The sequence below is a fragment of the Gavialis gangeticus genome, unplaced genomic scaffold, assembly GCF_001723915.1.
Source record: "Gavialis gangeticus isolate Ggan-Ray unplaced genomic scaffold, GavGan_comp1, whole genome shotgun sequence".
NCBI classification, from domain to species: Eukaryota; Metazoa; Chordata; order Crocodylia; family Gavialidae; genus Gavialis; species Gavialis gangeticus.
In genome coordinates this window covers 45,395,296-45,420,971 of record NW_017729034.1, presented here as the reverse complement: position 1 = coordinate 45,420,971, position 25,676 = coordinate 45,395,296, and the positions used below count along the sequence as shown (strand labels likewise).

At 40.5% G+C, this 25,676-nt stretch overlaps 1 protein-coding gene across 4 annotated transcripts in view; it reads right to left on the bottom strand.

Annotated features, from left to right (window-relative positions):
• RGS7 (regulator of G-protein signaling 7) overlaps positions 1-25,676 on the bottom strand; it is a 600,793-nt gene that overhangs the window by 162,241 nt on the left and 412,876 nt on the right. The window lies entirely within an intron of this gene.

Genomic DNA, 25,676 nt, shown 5'->3' with positions numbered 1-25,676 from the left:
CTTTTTCCCCCCCCCCCCCCCCCCCCAGTCTGGTACCTTGGTCACCCCACTCTCTTCATTATGCTACAATGTAAAGTTCAATCCCAGAGACTGAAGTCCCATAATACTGGCTTTGGACATGTACAGACATTTTGTTTCTCCCAGGAGAATCAACACTCTCCCAGTAAAAATTGCTGGTGTACAAGGTTCATTCAACTTTCTCCCAGAGGAAATACGCCCCCTCCAGGAGAAAGATCTTCTCCATTGACACCTGGATGATCTCTCCTGCAAGAGGATTGCTCGCAGCAGCATGAACGCCTGCATGCTCAACTCCTCTATGATCGGAAGGCATCAAGCAGCAGCTTTCCCTGTGTCTTCCCCAGACTAGGGGATCCAGGTCTGGGGAATGTAGGGAGGCATTTCCCCACAGATCAACTCCTCTCGATCACAGAAGAGCAGACCTGCTGCTGCCCCATCCCCACCTCCTTCACAAGACTAGGACAACCTATATGCTACTCCCCACTCATTGCTCAGAGCGGGAACAGACCAGTGTGGGGAATGGGAAGGGGAGAATGCCATGCTGCTCCCTCCAGACTGGGAGCAGTGGAGGAGCAGCCACCTGCTGCTCTTCACTAGTTTTACAGACCAAGGTGTCTTCAGTCAGGGGAATGGGCAGGGGGCATTGCCCTTCTCCTCCCTATGCCCTGCTCTGCTGCTGGAGACCAGGAGTGGATGGAGCTGTGAGACGATTCTCCCCATGTCTCCCAGTCTACGCTCACCCTGCCATTCTACTCCCCCTGTGGCCCATGAGGAGTGGAGGACAACCCCAGTCTGGGAAGCCATGGGGAGCCAGGAAGAGGGAACAGCTGCAGATTGAAATGCCTGTACTGCTCCCTCTCCTGGGAAGATTTCTAGAAGTGGAAATTTCCTGGAAATGAATGACTGTTCATAGTCTTTGTAGCTGTTTCACTTTATTCACAACAGAGCAGTTGTGCTGCTGTGGGAACAGTACTGTCTTGATTAAGACTGTGCTCTTGCCAGAGTAGTGACATTCTAGCAGTGTTTCCTTCTCCCACAAGATTAAGCTATTTCTTCACCAGCACCTCCCTGCAAGACTTATGCAAAGCCAAAGTATACTGAACACTCCTATAGATACATAACAGTTTCTGCCCTTTAATCTTTTTGCAACATGTTCTAAAGTACAAATTCAATAATGTATCTAATTTCACTTTGAAAAGCATTTCAGAAATGCCAAGCAACATTCAAACAGGTTAATGCCTACAGCTCGGTGTTTAAATTCATTGCTATCCTTTAATAAAGGGCTGATTAGTTTGAGTCTTTTTCTAATTCATGACTACTCCCCTTGTTGCTCACCTGAATGCTTTCATTATAGGTATTTTAAACTGTTCAGGGGGATGAGTGGGATGTTTTTAATTAACCTGAAGCCAATGAAACTCAAACTCCTCCTTTCTTGAACACAGGAAGAAACAAATAAGGCTGGCTGTTTCCCCAAAGAGCACACCTAACACTACCCCCAGATCGATCTACTTCATAACAAATGCTGCTTATTTCCTCTGTCTTTTTAAATTAGTTTCCTTTCTACTAGTATCATAATTGCCCCACTGAATTCAGCATGCCTTTAAAAGTAGACATCAACAAATGCATTAAAAATAGCCAAATACATCCTAAAGCACATTTTAAAAATAATATGCTCATCAAGAAAGTTTCTTGATATGATTAATACTTGTATTCTGAAGCCTGTGGACTTGAAGCCACATGAACTTTATTTCATCTAGTAGCACTATGCATATTTTCATTATTCACATAAACTTCAAAGCATTTAAATTCCAGAAGTTCTGGGCCTAGACATCTTGAGGCAATGAATTACATGATTAATAAATGATTTTTTTAAAAGCACGGTAATTGTTTTTAAATCGATGGCCTCTTAATTCAGCTTCCCCTGGTTCTTGCAGTGACCTACTACTAATTTAAAATGCCCTCTGTCACCTCAGATCTAGCAGCACCCTCAATCAATATAGTGTGGAGAGAGAGGAAAGATGAAGTAGCAAATCCACCAGTACCTCTTTAAAGGAAGATGGATAAAGGTGACTGGGTTTACAAGAGAAGGGTCAGGCAGTATGGTACAATGGGATACACTTTATTTATTTAAAAAAATATTTTCCATTGATACAGCACAGTGAAACAATGTAGTATACTTTATCACATTTACAATTCTAATATAGATACCAACAGTTGCTTTCCTTTGATATAGGAGAAAGTGAATAATTTTCACTGCCTTGATTCTGCTCTTACTGAAAGGTGAAAAACCCACTGACTGATGCCAGGCCAAAGTTACAACACAAAGGGAGAGAGCAATGCTTGATTATGGTATCATATCTGTGTATATCAACAGGAGTCACTGAAATTCCTCAAAATCACTTGGTCTGAATGAGAACATGTTTCTCCACCAAAAGTGTATGGTTATATGGATTGGACATTTATGTGAACAGCAGCAGCATTCAGAGTAACTACAATAATAATGATGAGAAAAAGAAAGAATGAGTCTAGGAATAAATACAAATCCTTATGGTTTAAGGCAAACTCTGGCTACTCAATGCTACACAGAAACTTTGTCCTACGGGAAGATTACCTGCAATGGCCTCCTGCAGGATTACCTGTACTTTTCTCTGCAGGGGCAAGACATAGACAGAGTTAACATTTTCAGAAGTGCTTAAGCAGTTACTCTGATTTTCAGAGTCATATATTCAGCCTTGAAAATTTTGCCCACACTCAAACCTACCTTAGTTGTGTCTGCAAATCAGCTCAAAAAAGTTTTATTTTAAAGTAACATCAATTACACAAGGATATGTGGTGGGGGAGGGGGGGAAGAGACTTGAACCAGCTGTGCTTGTGCTGGGATATCTAGATAGATAGATAGTTATGCAGGATATATATATATATATATATGTGTGTATATATATATATATATATATCCCATAAATGCATGGATGATATATATACCCTGTGAACACAGGGAAAAAACTATCATCTGAGAATGTATATCAGAGCTACCATTTTTGTACTGCTTGGACAGATGGAATTTCAGAATGAAAGGCATTTGTGTGAAGACAGAGCAAGAGATGAGCAAACAGGAGAAGCCAGGAAATGGAGACAGCTGAATAAGGCACTACTAAGTGTATCCTACCCAGAAAACCTAAGAAAGGGGTGAGTACAAAGAAAGCAGGACAGAAGTCTAGGACAGCAGTGCAGAGTAAGCTGTCTTCTCATCCTTAGGCACAATCCTTCCAAATAAGCCTAAAAACACAGTTGCAAGTTTTGCTCATGCCTGTTCTTCATTTTTCCAGACAACTAAGCAGAGGACTTCCCTTCCCAGGGCCATTAGTCCAACACTTCTGCAAAGCACTATATGAGACATATTTTAAAATACTTTTAGATCCCTATTAGCTCAGAAAACATTTCTAGCCCTGAGAACCTAAGGAAAATATACTGCTATCTTCAGAAAAATACCATTTGGGTCTAAAAATATTGGAGTTAACAAAACCATGTCACTTTTGAAGGAGAGTCTTTCCATAAGGTTCAGTGAAAGCAGGATTCAGTTCTTTCTGGGTCTGAGGAGAGCAACTGCTTCAATATAGAGAGAAATGTAAACATGAGAAAAAATACTGGATTGTTTAATTTTATTCAGCTCTCCTCCAGCAATAAAAGGCTATGCCTGGGTCAACTGCAAAGAGGGAAAATAAATAATAAATTACATGCTTCCAGGCAGATGAACCATTGGCTCAAAGTTCTGATACACTCTAATATCATAATCAAAAAGATTATGTTATAAGTCCTGCACATCAGCAAAAGAATTTCTTCACAGAAATACAAAATATGCACACACACAAACATATATACATATGCATGCACCTTATTATTTATTTTATATATATAAAATAAGAATGCTGATATGTTACAGGACTCCAAAAAAGACAACATATTGATATAAAGCCTGATTTGGTAGGTTTATTTAAAAGGGAAAATAGCAAGAAGACTAATGAGGAAGGATGGCTAACCTCAGAAAGCAAAATCATGATCCTGAAAAGGAAAATCTCACTGGCAGCAGAAACATCTTACATGCTTGTATAAAGGAATTCAATTCAGCTAGATTCTTATTCCCTAGATAACAGTGCAGGTACAGTCAAGGGTCTTAGTCTTCAAGATGCACTTTTCATTTCAAGAATGACAGATGGAGATTAGGAGCACCAGAAACTGCTAGGAAGTATAGTGGGGGAAAAAATCAGTTGAAGAACTCTTCTCAAAAGATATCTTTACAAATTCTTTTAATTAGGCTATCTTGCAAATTCTTCCTGGGTTGGAAAAAAAAAAATCTCAGACACTAAATATATAGGTAGGAGAAAATGTACATATTTAGGAGAAAAAATGAAAAGATTGTGCATGGTATTATTGAATAAGTGTATATTCATACAAACGCTAACATCAAGCGTGTCACAGAACTATGCTTTCAAATGTATAAGGCACTATATGTAAGAATATGTTAAACCAGAGGTGTCAAATTCATATGGCTCTGCCAGCCAAATGAGAGCTGCTGGGCTGGTTTGCAGGCTAGACCAGGACCTACTGCCTGTGCAGTACCCGTGGCACTGGGTCCAGCCCACATTTCACCTGCAGCATGTGCTCATCCTGGGACTTGCTGTGTACAGGATGTGGGCAGCACAGGTCATCAGTCTGGGACACTGCATGCAGCCTGCCCCACAGATCAACTCCGCGTGCTGTGTTCAGGGTGCAATCCACGTGTCACACTGAGTACCCAGGTCTACGGCTGGCACAAGGGGTTGGTCCAGTGAACTGTGGGCCAGATCATACAGGACCACATGTTTAACAATCCTGTGTTAAACAAAAAAGCTCCAATAATGAAGGTATCATTGTTTGGGCCACATGCATTCAGTGTTATCTTGAACTGTCGTGGAGTGATTAGATATGGTTATGGGCATGTCAAGAAAAAACAAGAGAGACAGTTCAATGGAGTTCAGAAGATGTAAAAGAGAAGCATCTGGCTGTGAATGAAACATTGTCTGTGAATAATTAGTCTCTGGGTCAGATGTGCATTATAGATATATTCCCTGCTTATTTTACTATACTGTTAATTTTTTGTTTAATGAACACAAGCCCTCATGTTCCAAACATATACATCAATTCCAGAGCTTACATATGTGAACAGGCTTTGATGCTATATGCACAGCTTAGTTTGACATGATGAATGTCAGCAGTGTATGTACAGATGCCTGCTTTAGTCATTTAAACATTCCAGGTAGACCTCTGATTCAGCTTCAGCAATGTGAGTTTTCTCTCTCTCCTTGTTGTCTGACCTGCATTCCAATCACCATACCTATGATGACACTCTTATTGCTTCTGCTAATCCCACTAGCTGCCAGTCCATATGCTATGCATTAGAAAGATGTTTCATATCTAAGCTGGCTGCTATGGTTACAGGTAATAGGTTTTATGATAGGCGTGTAGGCAACAGACGAGGACTAGTGTGGTATTGACACTAAAGTGAATGGTTGACAGCCCAGAGGCTGCAAGTTTGAGGCCATAGCAAAAGTGCTCATGGTGCAGCCCTGTCTTTCCAATGAATCAGCAATTTCTGCTAAATACCCTGTCACGCAAGGACACAAAAAAGGAAAAGAAGGAGACTGATGTGACTGCCCTTAACATTTGTGTAAAGAGACTTCTTCCTTCAATGAAATTTCTGTCTTCTCTGAAACCACTCTCACCAGGTGCTGCTTCCATTACAAATTCCATAGATGAGATAGGATGAAAGGAGGCAGTTCACAGCTTCAGTTTATGAAGTAGCATATATTGAATTTCTTTCCCAGTATATTTCTTTTTTCCTTCTCAGAAGGAGCAATCAGACTCAGAGAATGTATTCAAGTTCTTCCTTGGTCCCAGTGTGAGACTTGGAAGTAGGTTGTATTTTACTACTTTTAAGTTGCTGCAGCTCAACTTGCTTTTCCTTCTTGTGCTCAGTCTGGCAGTAAAATGACATAGGGGCAGGAGCAAAATAAATGGTGATGACTTGGCATTCAACACTTGCAAGCAGGATCTGGCACTGTAGTTCTGAGTCACTAAATCCCTTTCCCAGCAGCAGCCCCACAAAGCAATGCATTTTAGTGTAGTGATGTATTCTGAAGTCATCCTAGCTCAGAACCTTGAATGATATTTGCTTAGGATGTAGATCATCTTCTTCTTATATTTTAAATAAAAAATTCTAAGGTAGACAAAGAGAATTGTTGTAAAATAGTTAAGAATGAAAGAGTATTTCAGTGGATTGCCGATAACACCCAGAAACAATGTGACTTTTTGCATAAAAGTAATCTGCATCTCAAAGCTGTTTGAATATAACAGAGGTAAGGGTGCCTGTAGACGTGCATGGAGGCTACTCTGCCATGTTGTAATTACAGCACATTGGAGCAGACTCAGTTATTCAAATCTGCTGAAGTGTGCTAGTTAGCATGCTCCAGCAGCCTTCCCGTCCAGTGTATCAGCATCCCCATGCCTCAAAGTGGCGGCGGGAGTGCTTTAATAAAGCTTGTTCAACAAGCTTTAGTAAAAACATGCCTGCCACCATTTTGAAGGGCAGGGAGGCTGATGCATGAGACACTGTGGGTGCTTTAATTACAATGGCTCTTGGAGCCTGTCTAATTAAAGTCCCTTCCCCCCACCACCACCCTGGAGCACATGTAAAAACACCCTAAGTCACCAGATTCAGCCATTTCTCTGCTTCTCTATAATCACTGTGCACCTACAACCCACCAACACTGATATTGATTTCATCTTTGTTCTCTTTTATTCCATAGTGGAAATTTGATGCTGGATGAACAGTGTTGATTTTTGTATCATTTATTAACCATATAGTAAAGACCTTGGAAGAAGCAGGAAATATTGAGTTATATCAAAGTTCTTCAAGCTTTCTCTTAGCATAATGGGTTGGTAGAGTAGAAAGTATTGTTAGGGATGTCTAGGGAAAGCTTGTCAGTATTTTTCATTACATCATCTATATTATGTAACAATATGTAGGACATAACCCTCCCTAATACCATGCCTCAAAAAGAAAAGGGGCATGGCCTGGATCAGGGTCAGATATGGCCTGTGAAGGCCCAATTTAACCTTTAGTGGCATAGAGGATCACTGCCATAAACGCTAGGATGCAAGCAGCAGCATGCTGCAGCAAAAATTTGACATCCCCAGCCTTGACAGTTCCATGTTAGAAAGGGATACAAAAGGAAAGGAACATCACCTCCCCACCATTAATACAGAGATTGCAACAATACCCTTCCCATGAGGCCACCCCAAAGTGAGAAATCCAAAGGCAGATGCGGCCAGAGAGATTTCATAATGTGGAAAAGTGGTGATGGGGCACCAAGACTTCAAAGACAAGATGGAAGTACACAGCATCCAAGCTAAAAGACTTATATGACTGAAGAGACTCAGAATCCAGGCAGATCCCTGAAAACGTATTTGGTTGAAGGCCACAGTGGTATCTCATTCCACTGGAAAGCATGAAGAAAACACAGAAATAATTCCCTTCTCAGTCACTCTAATCATATATTTTATCATGGGAGAAAATAATCTGCTTCACTGATATTATGCACTTTCCTACACCATAAGACAACTAGTTGCAGCATCAATAAAAGTGCTATGATAAAAAAAGGAGAGATAAATCCCATTTATGCACAAAGATTATAACTTTACATGATTAAAAATTAAATAATATATATATAACATCAACAATTGAGAGATACTATCCCTCCATTGAGACTGCAGTAGGATTCCATTGTCTTGAAGCCTGGAAAACTTCTCATACTCCTGTGACAGAGTGTATTAAAAAAAGACTAGTGCTTAATGAATGTTCTATCAAGATCACTTTCCCAGTAATGGCACAGCAGATGGTAGGGCAATATTCCACTTCTCAGCAAAATGATTGCTAATTAATCTGCTTGTGCTTGTGTTGTTCTCTTTACCCACACAGCTAAATAAAGTCCATCAGCAGAATAAACCATGAGATTTTAAGCTTTTCTTTGACTTTTGGCACAGAGTGGAAGCAAATGAAAAACCAAGACCATACGATTAGCTACATTTTGAAAGAATTCCTATCTTGTAAATCTGGAGCAAATCTTTCAAGAAACATTTCTCTATTTCTGCCTCTGACTTACAGTTAATTTTTGTCTGAGCTACTGTAACAAAAAACTTAGCTACACAAGATGTTTGGAGTTCTTACAGTTATACTGGTTTTAAAATAATAAAGAAAAATTAATTCTATGGTATGGTCCCCCCCGCTTTGCTTTTCTGCTCTTCACTGCCACAAAGCATTGCCATCACCTCGGTACTTTGCAAATCATAATGCTGGCACTGTTTCTTATGATAAAATGATGTTTGTGAGCTGAGACTAGTCTCTAACCCTTCATGCAAAAGTGCATCCTTGTGCTCTGAGCCCCAGATTCTTATGTTGCTTATGTGCTTTTATTGTTAGGAACATCTCTGGCTGGCTAGGACTCTTATGCACCGTATCATTTGGGAGCATTCCCCTAGCAACATCCATTAAAGTCAAAACAAGACAGGTAGTTCTTTTAGAAAGGGAGCTCATGTTTTTCATGTCAGAAGCAATACACATTGTTTTAACAGCAGAGACAAAAGAGAAAAGAAACACCCAAATGAAGAAACTTAAAGGTCCACGTGTTATTCACATACATTGTAGCCCTAGTCTTCCAGGGCATTTATACACATGCTTTGGGAAGCAGGATGGGGTGGGGAATGCTTTAATTAGAGTGGCTCCAAGAACCACTCTAATTAAAAGACTGAGAGCATCATGTGTACCAGTGTCGCCACAATGAAAAGCGCAGCAGGGGTACTTTAACAAAAGCTTATCAAACAAGCTTTAGTTAAAGCACCCCTACTACCATTTTTCAGTGTGGGGATGCTGATACACATGACACTGAGGTCTGCTGGAGCACGGTAATTACCACACTCTAGACTGGACTCTGCTCCCATTACAGCATGTCAGGGCAGCCTTGATGCACATGTATAGGCGACCTCTGACTCCATAAGGAGAAAAAAAAAAGATTGACCAAGCCTGATCACTGCACAGGCAAACCACCTTATTTTGTTTACTTCTGGAGGATGGCTTTGAATAATTTCTACTTAAAACAGGGCTCCATACGCACTGGATTCTAAGGCCAGCTACTAACCACTACCTGGGCTCTGTGGGAGTAAGCATGGACATGACCAAAGGAATCTATTCATTGTCTGAATCTACCAGCCACAAAGATTTTGTCATGGCAATACAATGAACCGCATCCAATGTGCAAGATGTCTAAGTAAGGAAAGCCTGGCCTACAGAAAATAGTTTTGTACATGCGAGAGTTGTCAAAGAAAGGGTTTTTTAATGTTAAGTGAGGACATTAGTACCAAAGCCCAGCTATATTTATTTTAAATGAATATGAAATGAATTCCTGAACATTTTTCATTTCTGAGCTCACTTAATATCAGTTCCTACTACATTGATCATTAATTTGTCATGCACTGCTGAAATATTAAAAGAGCACACACCTGTGACCAGCAAAGTTAGAAAATATAAAAAACAAGCAGCAATTGCTAGAATTATTGTTACCTCTTCTAACTACTCTAGTAAAAGAAAAACATTTTTTCTTTTAATCTACCTTAAAGCAACTTTCATATCAATTACAAACTACAAGCTGAAATAAAAAAGTTTCATTCCTTTTATACAGAAAGTGTCCAGCTTGAGCAAAAAACATTGCAACTAAAATCATGTCCTGCAGCGTGCAAATATACCTGCTTATTAGAGATGGCTCTATTAGAGCAGCTGCTGAACTTACATGCATCCAACAATATATATTTACTTTGCAGAATTCGAGGCCCCTGGCAGACATTCAGTTAAAGGTGTGATGGGAGCTGATCTATGATCCAAGCAATCATGCCCTCTGCCAAGCTATGCATGTATGGCAAGGAGGCGTGTTTTGGAATCAAGGAGCAGATCTCAATTGTGCTCTATTACTGGTGCAGGGGAAGCCCAAAATCATGATTTCAGGCTCTCCCTGTACTAGCAAGTAGCAAATCAGTCAGCTGATTGGCACTCTCAGCCTTGCAGGCACATTGGAGTCCTTGACTCCAATGCACTCCTGAAGCTGGGAGCCCTGATCAGCTGACAGTCAGTTCTAGCTTCAGGAGTGCATCAGAGCAGATCAGCCTGACCACACATGCAATTTAAGGTGTAACAGGAACCAGCCACAAAGTTACTACATACATTTTGTGTAATAATAACTTTGTGGTTTATTCCCTGTTTTATCGCACAATCAATTATATGAACATGTGGCTGTGTTACTCTTTAAGGTACGATTAACTGGTTAACCATGTCTTAGGAGTAACATGTGCCAGGGACCCTACTCTCTCATCCACTTTGGTCAGATATATGTGTGTGTGCATATTTAGTTTTTCCCAGATTGGTAGGTAAACATACTGTCATCATCAGAATAAGAAACATCATGATAATTTTTCATGGGAATTTTTCAAAGTTGCATTTCACAACTTTTACAAACTGAATAACATTATTATTTTATTCATAATTCTCTTCTCAATGTCAAAGTTTTCCACTTCCTCTACAATGAAGGATTTACATACGAAGTGGCAGAGATTTGGCATTATCACCCATAGACACTTTTTATGATCAAAAACTAAGGAAATCCTCTTTGATTTTCTGATAGATGCATTAACTAGCCAAGATTGTTATAGCAAAGCCAATATATGCATCACAGAAACCTCAGGTTGTATCAAAAGTTGCAGAAGGGGCAGTTCATGGAAAGCCCATTCGTCCAGTGGTAGTAATACAGTATGGACATAGGGAAAGAAAAAAGGGAGTCCACTCCCTCACTGTTGTTCCAAATTCCTTTGAACCCTCTAGGTGCCTGAATATGAAGAACTGGGGAACTGGTTAAGAAAACAAAATAAAGCCACGAACTAAATCATTGGCTCTCTCAGCTCAATCTCAGACTTTTTTTCAATATAGAAAAGAGGTTTGGATAACGCCTAGCAACTTGCGCTCACAAAAGGTCAAATTTTATTCCTTCTCCAGCTATACAGGAGCTCTCACGTCTAGTGAATCCTGTGCTAAAAGAGGACACACTAGACAGGAAGCATGTATCCTTTTTAATAGAGATCTCCACTTTGACTTCAATACCGTTGGTAGCACCAGTGGTAAATCTAGCCTAAGGAATTAGGGGTTAAAAGTTTATTCCACAGTTTTCAGACCTGGACACCTGAAATTTAGCTTCTATAGCCATATTGCCAGCTTGATTAATTTTATCTGTATTCTAGGAATTATTCTCCATATTTGTCCAAAATAGGTGAAGTCTATTGACCTCCAGGATATAAAGTAAAGTCTAATTCTTTGCTAGTACTCAGCAGTAATTCATTGTGTAGGAGCATATGTACAGCTGGAGTATTGTGTCCAGTTCTGTGCGCCACATTTCAGGAGGGATGTGGACAACATGGAGAGGGTCCAGAGGAGGGCCACCCGCATGATCCGGGGACAACAGGGCAGACCCTACAGTGAGAGACTGCAGGACCTGAACCTATTCAGCCTCCATAAGAGAAGGCTGAGGGGGGACCTGGTGACTGTCTATAGACTCACTAGGGGGGACCAGAAGGGTTTGGGGGAGACGCTGTTTCCCCTAGCGCCCGCTGGCATAACAAGGAGCAATGGGCACAAGTTGATGGAGAGGAGGTATAGATTGGACATCCGCAAGAACTACTTCACAGTTAGGGCGGCTAGGAGCTGGAACCAACTTCCAAGGGAAGTGGTGCTGGCCCCTACCCTGGGGGTCTTTAAGAAGAGGCTGGATGCCTACCTGGCTGGACTCATTTGAGTCCCGTTTCTCTTTTTGGGGTTTTTTTGTTGTTCTCCCGCCCTGGCGGGGGGTCGGGCTAGAAGATCTACTAGGTCCCTTCCGACCCTTAATCTATGAATCTATGAATCTATATGTAATTACTGGCTATTTAATTTGTTGTGGTGGTGGTGATCGTACATGGGTTCTGTTATCCTGTTGACTGGTTTTTCTTTTTGTCCGATTTTTTACTTAAAATCTCCTTCAGGACACTGGAAGTGAGGGATTGGAGTGTCTCTTGGTATTAAAGTTGAACTAATGTATACATTGTATAATTGGTGTTTCCTAATGATACCTCAAACATGATGGGACATATTCGAAATATGATCAGGAGTATAAATATGTCATTCATTTCAATGTGACTCCGTTTGTTATGCTTACTATGGTAGTTAAAAACTAATACTAGATGGATTCTCCTTGATCTATATTTTCTAAAAGTAAGCTTTTCGTTTGCTATGACTAACTTGCAGCATGTGCTTAGCAATCTTTCATTAACATACACTTTTAACTAGAAAAATAATTTACAATTGGTATTTTCTAAATGGCTGCCCATGTATTTATTTTTATTACATCATTAACATTTTTGCTAGTTTCTCTTGCAGAACTATATCACCCTATCACTTCCACATTCTTAAAACAGTTATTCTGCTAGAAAAATTGCATGAGTTAAGTGGAAAACTTTTAAAAGAGAAGCCTGATGTTTCTAAGACAAAAGTGGCTACAAGTTCTCATTTTCTGAGTTTAACACACAAAAAATGTACAAGCAATTTTGCACTGCAAAGTGTGTCTAGTTTCATGTTGCTGGGTATCTTGCTTGTACTGAAAAGTGTATTTTGGTTTTATGGTGATGTGTATATTGTTTTAATTTGAACATGACCATGTTTAATATGCGTCTGCTTTGCTGTGTATGATCATGTTTTTTGTATTTGTTGTATCTTGTCTCATCCCCTCTGCTTCTTGCTGTCTGGGCAGGTAAGCAGGAAAGCCCCCCGAGGTGTTCTGTTATCTGTGGCTCTTTGTTTTAGGAACCCCCTGCTGTACGCTGAGACCAGGAAGCCTCCTGATATGTGTTACATACAGTACATAAATCAGATCCCTAGCCTGCTTGGATAGACTGTGCAGTGCTCTTGTTTAAATTAAGCAGTTAAGAGAGAGGCTGGAAGCATGTCAAACCCTAGCTGGGGTGCCAGGGGTTATGTCATGCTAAGGTACATAGGAATCTTTCAGCTGGACAGAAGGGGAGTTGCAGGGCTGCAGGACTGAATGCAAGCTGTAAAGAATGGCTCCCCATGTGTGGCAGGAGGGAGAATTAATCCCCGCAGCAAACTGACCAAGATTGGAGCCTGGCAGTTTTTGGCCAGGGTTGGAGCCTCGCTCTTTTGTTGCTCTGTAGTTCAGGCCCTGGTGCAGATAGGCCTGACCCTCTGAGTTTCTTTTGCAGCTTTCCTGCCCCAGCAGAGCTGTGGGACTTGAACTAGGAAATTTGGGGGTGCAGTATACTGACTGAAGCCCAAGATATCCCCTCAAAGTCACTGCATGGAAGTGGAGATCAGCACCCTACAGTCTCCCAGGACCAACAAGGGGCCCCTTTCACTGCAAAAGGACTGATGCTCACTAGCAGCTCCCCAGTGTGCAGTGAACCCCAAAGGTCCCTCCCTCTCTAGTGTGGGCTCCCTGTCCAGCCTGTTGCCTAGTGGCAAGTATAGGAGTGCAGACCCCTAGAACTAACCCTTTGGGGGAGCTCCCAAGTCCTAGACTCCCTGGCATGGGTGAAGTTTCCCCCAAAGGGTGAAAATTATAAACTATAGTTTGTAGTTCATAGTGTTTTGAATTGCATTCACTGTTTTCTTTGTCTTTGTCTGATGTAGTAAATCTGACCTTGTGTGTTTACACTGTTTGCAAGGAGGGGGGTTGTTTATGAGGGGCATCCCATTCAATTTAGTGATCCCAGATTTCTGGGTAGGGGTTTGAGCCACAGCAGGCACATCTACAGGTGGCCATATGGTGCCTTTGTTACTATGCTGTCATTTAGGACTTCCACTTGGAAGTAGTAAAAGATGGTGCAGTAACAACCTGTACTGCATCATGCAGGCTGCGCACAGCTATTTTGGCCGCTACATCGCTGTAGCAACGTAGTATAATGAGAGAGCTCATTGTTACGGTGACGTAACAGTGGTGTTACGGTTTTTGCCAATGGACGTTGTGGTGCCTAGTGTGTTGCTGTGGTGCCATAGCATCTTGTGTAGACGTGCCCAGTGAAAACTTATTCAGTACCCCAAAATTTGAACCCAGCCCTTGTTGCTGCCAACCAGTGCTTGGAATAAGGGTTACATGAATCTTTTCATTCTTATACTTTTATTATTTATCTGAAAGAATTTGGCATAGGAATGCCACATCATTTTGTTCTTTCATCACATTATCAATAATGCACAGTGCTATTTGTTTGGAGTTTATTTTGTTTTGTGTACATTACATGCCTAATGTTGAACACACTCATTAGAAATACATATTGCAACTGTACAGTTCTGCAGTATTTATAACACTCCTGTTCATTAAGGGCACAGGTGGTAACTTGCAGTGGGCAGCCACTAAGTAACAAAATGTCAGAAACTGTCCCTACTTCTAGGTGTTTTGATTCCTGGATGCCCCATCTGAGCAAGTTAGGGTCCTGCTTTCTATTGATCATGAGATAACGCTGGCTAACTTCACAAAACTATGGCTGTGGAGTTGGGAGCAGGAGTGCAACTCCCCCCCCGCAGCGCTGCTGGCTGCTCCTGCACCCACCTTCACAAAATCCTGGATCCACCCATGCAGGGAGCAATGATGAAAACACTAGCAGAAATTGGAGAAGGGTATGATGTATATCAGAGAAGTGAGAAAAGGAGAGGGAATAATTAAGAGACTCTTGTTCTATTGCTGAAGTATACCAATGGTGTGCAGGATGGCAAGTGAATCCCTCACTAAAATGACCCCTGGGTTTCTCCTTACTTTCTGACCAGCAAATCAGCTGCACAAAGATCCTATTTATTTGTCTCTCAACAACCCATAAGTAGACCAGAAGAGCCAAGGGATCTTTCCTTAGGTGAAATTCAAGGAACAGAGACAGAATGAAGGGAAAACTGCAAAAGGAGGGGAAAAGTAACAGCAACACCTCAAAATTAGCAGGCATGTAATTAGTAATTTCACCAAGAGGAAACAGCAAGTATCCTATACGTAATGAATCCCCTAAGCAACTTGCCTAACCTTGGATACTCACAGTCCCTATCTATCAAGTAGGGAAAATGATGTTTTTTCTATAAATTCTGTATATGTCTTAAATCCAGTCAGTGGCAGAAGGCCTGCTTTCTATTGCAGTCATAAACATTTTTTATAGTTATAGAAACACAGAATCATAGGGTTGGAAGGTAACCCAAGAGTCATCTAGTTGAACTGCCTGCATAGATGCAGGATGAACTGTTTATCAGCCTTCGCAGATAGATGCCAAATATTTTGGTTTTGTTTAGTGATTTACAAATACCTTGCAGCAGACATGGGCAAGATGAAATTGCCCTCTCTGAATTAACTTGTCCAAACCTATAATCTCTCTGCTACCCACCTGTGAATGCCATTTCTGCAGATAGTGCTCTGAGGAATCACGGAGGCAGAAAACTGATGAAGTCCCCAGTCAATTGTACATCTGGGTTTTAATTAAAGTTACTAGCATTCAATGAAAATTATAAAATTGTGCTTCCATCTACAGATCTGAAAGTTTATATTATACGAAAGCTTTGAACAGTTACTGTGGAGCAATTAATGTGTGGCAAATCTTCTTGCTTCTTACCCTAAGGTAAATAATTCATCTCTGCATGCTTTTAGATTCCCCAACCATGCTAGAGACTATATAAGAAAAGGATATATGACTGCTTCTGCCCCAAAGAAGGTACAATTTAACTAAGCAAAATAAGCAATGGTTGGGAGAAGGAAGTATTCTCTCCATTATAACCATAGTGAGCAAAGAAACAGAGGACATAACTAGTCCCAAAGGAAGAATCCAGGAAGTCTGTCCTCTGTTGCCTCAGTGAAATTGGACCCATAGCTAATTAAGTCCTGACTTCTGCTGCAAATAATATCTGCATCTTCCTTCTCTGAAATACTGATCAACATATTTTCTGCTTGTGGATAACATGCCAGGGGAAGAAATACTGATACAATTGATTAAGAGGAGGAAGTGGGGGCTGAAGTGACATGGGTGCTAAGGTGTATTATTGGCAGCCTAAGAGACTACAAGTCTGAGGCCATAACAAAAGTACTCAGTGCATGGCTTGTTGGATTCCAATTTTAAATCTGCAAATTCTATTAAATATTGTCACAAGGACATGAAAAAGGAGGAAGTGGCAAAAGGGAAAATATGTTGAAAACCAATATTTCAGCAGGTTCTTCTTAACAAAAGGAACTTCCAAAAAAATAAAATGCTGCCCCTCAAAAAGCACAAAAGGGTTAATTTTAAGTGTTTTTTTTTTTCACCAGCCATGCATTCCTCAACTGACTAGAGAATGGATACATCTTTTGGTTTCTCAGATGTGTTCCTTTTTAAATTATTTTTTGTAGTTTGAGTTACGTCTCAAAATGCACAGTTTCATACACTGCTGTGACTCTTAGCTGTTTGGTCTAATACAATCAATGGCTGGGAAGCCACTAGCTTCATTAGTAGAATTGTGTGGAGCACTTTCAAAGAAAATCAAGCTGCAAGCTTTCCTACTTTAGATTTTCACTCAAAATTCAGTTCAAGTCTGCAAAATGTCTGTTAAACTTTGAAAACCTTCTGAGCAAATGGACTCAATTTTCAATGTGTGATACTGATGTGACACTGTCACTGACTTTGGCCCTCTTGCTTTCAAAGTTTTCAGATTAGCTTTCAGAAGCTCAAAGTGAAATTCAGAATTCCATTAATGATAGAAAGATTTTAGAAGGCTTAAATGAAATCACATACCCCAAGATCATCCAAATTCAATGAAAAAAAAACTTTCACTGATTTAATGGGCTCCATATTAGGTCTCCATATTGCACAGAAGTACCTGGCACTATGCACTAATGAAGTCATCCAAAACTTTAAACTGCCATTTGGCTGTAAACTTAGATTTTTTTCCTTTATTTTTATTTATCTCAGGCTCATTGATTTCTTTAAAAATTGCAAACATAGATTTAAAAAGCATCATTTAACTGACTGTATACCACAGCTTGTACAACAATTCAAAGGCTAGCTTAAACAAAGTTAATGGTATCTAGTCAACAATTTAGAAAAAAAACAAACAAGACAAACAAAAATTATCTTTGGCTTTCAGAAGGCAGTATGGACACTATGTAAGTTTTAAAGGTTTAAACATTTAACTGATTGCTGCTTAATTAATTTCCAAATGCCACAGAAGTTCTACTCTGCTGCTAGCAAAGGACTGGAAAGGACTGAAAGCATTCAGCATTCCTTGGCACTTACTATGGAAAATTTTAATAGATGTCACTAGGCTGAGACGTTTGCTGAGATATAAAAAGTAATTTTAAATAGAATGCAGAGGATTGTCCATACAATAACTTAATGGCAACTGAAACCCAGACAAATTTCTGAAATTAATAACATAAAGAATACATGTTATGAAACAGTCATGGAAGCAAAACAAAATTAATAAGTATCTTTACCATAGGTAATTAATGTTACTAGAGAACATCACAGTAAGAGGAGGATTATTTTGTTGTATTCCTTGAGGTGCTATTGCAACCCTAATACAAGAATAACACTATTTTTTCAATATACTTTGTTGTCTTTAATTCTCTTCCCTTGACAGCACGTCCCTTATATTTAAGCAGAGAGGTATTTAGCTGCATTAATCTGAAGACAGCCAGAATGCAGGATAGGATGGCACCTTAGAGATATCTGACTAAGATCCTGAACAGGCTAGAAATGTTTCCAGAAGATGGAACAGTACAAGCATTCAGCCTGCAACTCCTCCCTTCTCCTTGCTCCTCACACCTTCCCTAGACAAGGGCAGGAGTGGAGCAGTGGGGAAAGACTTCCCACTGTTCACCACACCAGGAAAAAACAGGTTTTGGGAATAGGTTGGAAACCATTCCCTGCTACTCCATGCCCCTTCTTATAGATGAGGGGAGTAGAGCAGTGGGGTATAACCCAAAGCCCACTCCTCAGACCAGAGGAAGCATGGGGAGTGTTGCCCCACTGCCCAGGGATAGCTTCCCATGCTCTAGGTCCCAGCTGTGTGGGTTTTTAATTGTACCCTGCCACCCACCTGGGTGGCACTCATGACATTTAAAGTTCATGGGGCTGGAAGTAGGGGTAAGGAAAGCCACCCTGAGTCTGCTTCCCATAGCTGCTGGGTTTTAAATTGCTGGGTGGTGATGTGAAGCCAAGGGATGAGAAAGTGGGTTCAGGGAGACTCTTCCCAAGACTGTTTTCTGGCTCCAGTAGCTTTAAAATCACTACCATCGCTACCCAGATGCCCTCCAGAACCTCTCTGGGCCTGGTTCCCATCCCTACCACTCCATGGGTGGTTTCTTGTTTGGGGAAGAGGCAGAAAACAACAACAGCTGCTGCTGCTCCTCTCAGAGCAGTCCAATCCATTCTCCCAAAGCTCCCTGCCCACTCCCTAAATCTGGCATTTTTTGGTTTGAGGACATAAGCATCTAGATGTGCAAAATTAATAAGATGAATACTTTTTCACCAGAAAAAAGAATAGTTTATTCAGCAAACAATGTAGTTTAAAAAAAATACACACGCACATTTGAAAATTAAACAAAGCACTCAAAATGTCATGTTATGAAGTATTTCAACATTCATGCAGAGGTTTGGACCAGATGATCCTTGAGATTCTTTCCAACCCTATAAGAACCCTGAAAGATAAGTTATGTTAACTGTTCTTCTTTAACCTTGATCTCCCACATCCCAAGTGCTAGATATGGCAAGGGCATTTGGATCTCTTTCCCCATTCTTGTGTTTACCCTATTTTAACCAGAAATTCCATCTTCATCAAAAATGGTATTTTCTTTCTGCAGAAGGCAGTTTCCAGCTCTCTAAGAGCTAAATTTTCAACTAGCAATAGTGTTAGTAGAAACCAGCTCAGTTCTCATGCATTCTGATTGAAGACAGATCTCTTACTGTGTTTCCTAGTATTACTTCCAGTACCTTAGGGAGATATATATATCTCCTAAGGTTTATTCCTTTCCTTGTATCTGCCTTATACTTTCCTTATCTGGATTAATATATAATCTCTTTAATTACTCTTCCTATCTCTTTCATTTTTTGGTTGTATTCCCAAAGAAATGTTTTTTAGCTCAATTTCTATGCAAGAAATATTTCATATAATCATTCTTTTTATAAAAAAGTTTGAGAATTGGTTGAATAATGTTTTTTTTCCAGTTGGAGGGGGGAAATACGCCCATTTGACAGGGTGCAGAATGGATCAACTTACAAGTTTTTTGCATTTTTTCAAATATTTTTGAACTTATATTTTAATATCCCCTTTAACCAAAAACAAGGAAAAAGAAACAAAACCCATAAACAACTAAATTGTTAGTTTTGGATAATGCCTCATTATTTTGGTTAACTTCACTTCAAATGATTAATCCTTTTATTTCCAAATTGGTTCTTTTCAAAACAGATATCCTGTTCAAATATTTTGGCTAGCTTTATTGATAATTATTTTTACTTAAATTCTTCAAAAAATTAGATAGGAATTTTTTTTCTAGAATTTTTGCAGCTCCCTTGGTTGCAGGAATTTCCTGCTTAGAAACTGAAGCTAACTTGCAAACAAGTTTGGTATAGATAAAAAGAAAACACACAAGCCACAGACATGACACCAGGAAAAGTTCCAACCACTCTATTTTAGGAGTAGAAGGAAAGAGTGAAACAGTTTCATCCTTTCTGCTATTCAGCAAATCATACTATAAGTCTAAGGCACAATCTTTGAATTCTTGATCCATTGCTCCAATCAAGATGACCTTTTGAAAATTAAATAGTTACATACTTTAATACTTTAGAGTTAATTACACTTTTTTTTCCATAAATTATTAATATGAGAAATAGCAACATGCTGTATGCTGGAGGGACATATATAAATAATGTTACTTATCCAGTATATACATGCTTTATTACAAATTTATATATCTTCTTATATTGATAATGGTCTTTAAAGTCTTTCATTATCTATCATGCAAACATACAAACAAATCCTAAAGAGATTTTCAAACTTTAATAGGCTTCACAGAGCACAGATATTGGAAACATGTTCCCTGTTGTTGGGATGTAAATGTCCCTGGGGCAAGTAAACACAACCTGTTTACAGACAGCATGGAAAAATAATAGCCTATTATTTCAGCAAGGGATAAAGAATTCCATTTAGACATGCTTAATGTAAACACCCGAGATCAGTTGGAAAATCTGTCTATGTAAAATTTATGAACTTGGTTGGTTTTATGGACTCTGTGGGCACGTCTACACAAGATGCTAAATGTACAGTAGACTAATTATTAGGGGCCCTATAAGCAGACCCTATTCGATTTGGATTCAGATTCAGCCTCAATCAGGGACAGTGATTTGATTTGTTGATTCGGATCACTGTTTCTGATTTGATTTGGCCAAATCCAAATCTGAAGATTCAGATTTGAACATAGTCACAGCTTTAAAAGTTTTTTCTATGTACCTTGAGGTAGCAGGCATGGCTCGTGAATGCTGCAACGGTGGGGTAGATGGAGCATCCCATAGGAGCACAAGGTGGGCCCCCATGTGCTTGATGGCAAACCCAGAAGTACTTCTGGTCCACTTCCGGGTCTGCCGGGGAGCATGCTGGGGGCACCCCCCATGCCTCCCCAGCTCAGCAATTGGCCATGGGAGGACCCCAGGTGCTGCCCCCCCCAGACCCAGGAGGCACCAGTCACCGAGCTGGGGGAGCTCTGGGGAACCCCCCAGCACACTCCCCAGCGGACCCAGAAGTGGACCGGAAGTAAACTTGCTCCACTTCCAGGTCTGCTGCCAAGCACACTGGTGATCCCCTCCCACCCCTCCACACCCCCGTGCTTCTGTGGGACACTCCATGCACCCTAGCATCACAGCACTCATGAGCATTAGTGTGTCACAGAAAAGCCGGGGTAATATGCTAATGAATGCACAGAAGGTACTTGAAGACTCCTGGTGCTTGAGAGAGATCCTAGAAGAATGGAAAAGAGCAAATGTGGTGCCAATCTTTAAGAAGAGCAGGAGGGAGGGTCCAGGAAACTACACGCCTGTCAGTTTGACCTTGATACTAGGTAAAGTTTTGAAAAAAATATCAAGAAGTCCATTTGTGAGAGACTGGCAGAGACGTAATGCTGAAGAATACCCAATATAGTTTCATTGCAGGCAGGTCATGTCTGATCAACCTTGTCTCCTTCTATGAGCAAGTAACAACCTGCTTAGATGTGGGAGACATGAGTGATATCATGTACTTGGATTTTCAAAAGGCCTTCAATATGGTCTCCCATGATGCTCTTATTAAAAAAACCTGAGGAATTGTGGGCTGGCAGAGTCCATAGTCAGATGGGTTGGGAACTGGCTAAGGGGTTGAAACCAGACAGTGTTAGTGAATGGGTCTGTATCATCTTGGCAGGAGGTGGCCAGTGGTGTCCCACAGGGTTTGGTTCTTGGCCCCATACTGTTCAACAACTTTATCAATGATTTAGATGAGGATGTGGAAAGCACACTGGCCAAGTTTTCAGATGATACTAAGTTATGGGGGAAAGTAGTCATGTTAGGGGATAGGATTTGGATCCAAGCAGACCTGGACAAGCTGGAAAGGTGGGTGGACTGGAACCAGATGCAGTTCAATAAGAATAAATGCAGAGTGCTTCATCTGGGGAGAAGTAACAGGCAACATGAATATAGGTTAGATATGCTGGCCAACATGATGGCTGAAAGGGACCTTGATCACAAGGTGAACATGAGCCACCAGTGCAATTCTGTAGTCAACAGAGCTAATAGCATACTGGGATGCATTGATCAATGTGTCATGAGCAAGGCTAAGGAAGTGATACTTCCTCTCTCAATGTTGGTGAGACCCCAGCTGGAGTACAGTGTTCAGTTCTGGGTGTCACACTTCAAAAAAGATGTAGAGAATCTTGAAAGGGTCCAGAGAAGGGCCACAAGAATGATTAAGGGCCTGGAGGACAAACCTCCTTATAAGGAAAGACTAAGGGATCCAGGACTGTTCAACCAGGGGAAGAGAAAACTGAGGGAGGACTTGGTGGCCCTCTATAAGTATGTAAGGGGTAAATATCAAGCACTGGGGGAAAAAACTGTTCACTAGGGTACTCCAGGGGAGAACAAGGAGCCATGACTATAAGCGGTTAGAGGATGGTTTCAGGTTGGACATAAGGAAGAACTTCTTTACAGTCAGGGTGACCTGAATCTAGAATAGACTCTCCAAGGAAGTGGTACAGCCTTCAACCTTGGAAGTCTTCAAGAGGGCAGACACTTTACTGGGATCATTTGATCTCAGCAGTATTCCTGCCCATAGCAGAGGGGTTAGACTCAATGATCTTACCAAGTCCCTTCCACCCCTTCATTTCTATGATTCTATGATTAGTCTACTGTATATTAGTGTCACTTAAAAGGTGTATGCCAGCAGTACTACACAGTAGCTCCGGTTACTATACATTGATTTAGTACCTGGTAATACAGGTACTAAACCGTAACTACTGCAACTAGAAGTACTTCAGAAACAAATGCCAAATGGTTTCTTCCAGCTGACTATGACCACCAGACAAGGCCAATCAAGGATTCAGACGACAGAAAGTCGAAACCTTTTTAACAGGGAAGAAACAGCTATAATTTCACTCAGGCCTTGTCAACATTTCACCGACCTATGTTTTGGAGCTTGCTGTAGGAGCCTAATTAATGCTGATGCAATACCAAAAGCTACTCAAAGGAAAGGTCAAACATTCTTTGGTTTAGAATTCCTTTTGCAAAGTTGGTATCTATTTACTTTCATTGTCACAAACCCCTGAAATGTAAAGCAGAATGTCCAGGAAGCTGAAGCTGTGCTTTAGCTTTTGGGATGTTTTGGCAATTGCTATAGTGCCCCTCTTCCAGAAGGATTATGAGACAGCATTTAGGCCCAGGAAGAATGCCTGAGCAGCTAAATAAAGAAACTGTGCTAGAGCTTGCTCATCTTAGAGAAAAATTAAACACACTGTTTCCACTTTGGGATCCAAACAGAACAGTCTGGTAAGTGTCCAGCAGGCAGGAGCTCAGCTGAGGCTATGATGATGTCAAATTTCAAATGGTAAGCAAGACTGAAGAAGAAGGTAATGGATAATTCACAACTTTAAGTATTGTTTTCTGTTCTCTCCAAAAAAAGGCTGCCTCATAAGGAACATAGAGTCTCTTCATAATGGTACAATGGAGATTTGGGGACTAGGAAACAAGAGGGCCAGCTCCTGAAATACTGCAGCACCAGGAGGTCCTCTAGAAATATATCAAAGTCAAAGTATAGATAGACTGGCCCACTGACTTCTAATGGTAGGAGCAGGGTGGTAGAATATGTACGTCTAGGGCTGATCAGGAAGGCAAGACAGAGAGAATTCATCAGGATATTAATAATAAGTAACTTATTTTAATTCAATTAATTACAATTGAATTAATTACTAATTATTTAAATAAAGAAATAAGTGAGAGTGGGAAGAGATGAGTGAGACTTATTATGCATAAGCTTTTTCTTCTGTACACTAAATTATGCCCCCAGAAAGGAGTGAATTTCACTCCATCTGACAAGTCTTTCAGAATCTAATGGTTCCCACTGGGCAGTATTCACAAACACTGAACACCTCTTCTAGGCTTTTTTTCCCTTCTTTTTAGAGAAAAAATATGGACTGGAAAAAAGGACTCTTTAGCGCTGTTAACATTTTAACACCATGTACTGTTTCTTAACTTACTCATCTTACCCATTCACTGTTACATTGTAAAAATGGCATGGCTAGAAACAGAGCTGCTGGGAACAGGATTTTGACAATCATTTGGTCCTGGTCAGACATCCCCAAGTCTTGAACCCAGGCTTTTCCAGACTGGGGTTGACAAACAAATATTTATCTGCCCAGACAGCCCCAGGTGAACTAACGCCATGGCTTTCTAGGCTGAAAATCAGATGATTGCCAGTTCTGTCAGTTATGGCCCCAGGACAGTACTGAGGACTTGAACCAGCCGTGGTGTGGGGGGTTGAGAATCAGTTGATTATCAACCCCAGGTGCTAGAAAGCATGGGGGCCAGTTTGAGTCCCTAGCATGATCCTGAGGCCACAGCTAATAATCAACTGATTGTGAGCCCCAGCCCCAGACCAACTTGCTGGTGCAAGGACAGCATGGGAGTATGACACTGGGCTCCCCCTGCATTAGCAAGTAGTAATGGTGCAACTGGGATCTCATCCCTGATCCCAACAACCATACCTCCTGCCATGCCACATCAAACACCTTAAATAAGGCAAGCACCTTTAATCCAAGTTCTTCACCTCAGTCAATGGAGAATGCTCAAGCCCTAAAGTTTTTTCTTCACTACAACTGATAGAAGTTTTGCCAGTCTCTAGTTTCTTATCTTTGCTTTAGCTTAACACAAGGGACCATGGCTTGTGCCATGGAACCATTGCTCCAAAAAGGAGCAGTTCACTTCAGTATACTTGTGGTAAAGCATTGTTTTTACATGGCACTGCACCCAGTCATGCTGGGCACAAAGGTTACACCATGGTTCATAGCTCAAAGACTGCTCTTGCAAAGCATAACTTTTTTATTCTTCTAGGAAAATGGTACAAAAATCCAAATAGTCCGATATAATTCAGCTACTGTGAAGCATGGTACCTTTTTCGTCCCAGTAAGATGGCCAGTCTTTATGCGTAACATTTTTCCCCAGTTGATTTCTCCACTACCACTTCAAGTGTATGATTATCTCCCTTGCCAGTTGACAGCATTTAGTTGCAATTCATTAAAACTCATTCACAAAATCTTATTGACCATTATAATTATCTATATAAGTAACGTCTGATTATATTAAGGTTCTGATACAGTCAGCATTGAGCATACGTTCAGCAAAGAATTCCAAGTATAGTGAGAAAGCTCAGGCCCCTTTTCTCCTACTCATTCATATGGTTTGGATATAAGGTAAGATTAAACTGAGACATACATCTGGATTTCAAAATAAAATGGGGCAAGTATGTAAAAATATAATAAATCGATTCCTCTGTTCCTTCAGAGAAAAAGCTGGCTTAATAATACTGGTATTAACCTACTATCCCTTTAGTAGGATACTAAAAGTTTTAGAAGTTTGGGACTTCTGGATATTTATCTAGATTTGGGGGGGCAAATCCAAAATTAACTGTGAGTACAATGTAAGTAGGAGTTGCATGTAAAGGGTTTTCTGATTCAATCTGGAATTAGAGATTCAGCCACTGAATTGGGCCGAATCAAATCAGCAACTGAAGCTTCGTAAAGCCCTACCTGTTACCTCAAATTGTTTTTATTTCAGAGTGATCTCAGAATATGCCTGTCCTTTTGTAATCTAGGGTTTGAAAATTGGAACCACTTGTCTATTTTTTCAGTGAACAATCACAATAACCATACTAAATCTTGTAGAAACAGAAGCCATTAATCATACGTGACTATCTCAAGACAAGAAAAGAATGCCTCATAAACAAGAAAGGAATGGGAATTTCTGAA